Source organism: Osmia lignaria, unplaced genomic scaffold, assembly GCF_051020975.1.
Source record: "Osmia lignaria lignaria isolate PbOS001 unplaced genomic scaffold, iyOsmLign1 scaffold0048, whole genome shotgun sequence".
NCBI lineage: Eukaryota > Metazoa > Arthropoda > Insecta > Hymenoptera > Megachilidae > Osmia > Osmia lignaria.
In genome coordinates, this window is record NW_027478189.1 from 35,001 (window position 1) to 36,488 (window position 1,488).

Below are 1,488 nucleotides of genomic sequence, written 5' to 3' on the forward strand. Positions count from 1 at the left end.
CATGAAACTGTTTTTTTTTTTGGGAGACGTGTACGCTCCTTTTCATAAAGGAGACTATCTTATTGCGAAAGTCAAAATCGCACGCTCTCACGGCGATTTGCCCCCGTATACGCCTGGGCGTAAGCCCGTGCGTCGCCGACCTAGCGGCCTGCCGATCGGTATTTAGAGGGAGGCACTTTGAAAGCAACACGCCGCTGGAACTTTGAAAAATTTCGGGGCAAAGCAATACGCGGCTGGGACTTTGAAATATTTCGGAGCGCACCTAAAGTTCGTTATTTTGGCTAAACGGAGCGAAAATCTGCATTTATACCATCACGGACGTTAGTTCAATAGCGTTTAACGATCGATCCACGGTACAGAATGCAAAAATATGATTGTTAAAATTTTCGACTAATCGGTTCTAAGAGGCGAAGCAATACGCCGCTGGGACTTTGAAATATTTCGGAGCGCACCTAAAGTTCGTTATTTTGGCTAAACGGAGCGAAAATCTGCATTTATACCATCACGGACGTTAGTTCAATAGCGTTTAACGATCGATCCACGGTACAGAATGCAAAAATATGATTGTTAAAATTTTCGACTAATCGGTTCTAAGAGGCGAAGCAATACGCCGCTGGGACTTTGAAATATTTCGGAGCGCACCTAAAGTTCGTTATTTTGGCTAAACGGAGCGAAAATCTGCATTTATACCATCACGGACGTTAGTTTAATAGCGTTTAACGATGGATCCACGGTACAGAATGCAAAAATATGATTGTTAAAATTTTCGACTAATCGGTTCTAAGAGGCGAAGCAATACGCCGCTGGGACTTTGAAATATTTCGGAGCGCACCTAAAGTTCGTTATTTTGGCTAAACGGAGCGAAAATCTGCATTTATACCATCACGGACGTTAGTTCAATAGCGTTTAACGATCGATCCACGGTACAGAATGCAAAAATATGATTGTTAAAATTTTCGACTAATCGGTTCTAAGAGGCGAAGCAATACGCCGCTGGGACTTTGAAATATTTCGGAGCGCACCTAAAGTTCGTTATTTTGGCTAAACGGAGCGAAAATCTGCATTTATACCATCACGGACGTTAGTTTAATAGCGTTTAACGATGGATCCACGGTACAGAATGCAAAAATATGATTGTTAAAATTTTCGACTAATCGGTTCTAAGAGGCGAAGCAATACGCCGCTGGGACTTTGAAATATTTCGGAGCGCACCTAAAGTTCGTTATTTTGGCTAAACGGAGCGAAAATCTGCATTTATACCATCACGGACGTTAGTTCAATAGCGTTTAACGATGGATCCACGGTACAGAATGCAAAAATATGATTGTTAAAATTTTCGACTAATCGGTTCTAAGAGGCGAAGCAATACGCCGCTGGGACTTTGAAATATTTCGGAGCGCACCTAAAGTTCGTTATTTTGGCTAAACGGAGCGAAAATCTGCATTTATACCATCACGGACGTTAGTTCAATAGCGTTTAACGATCGAT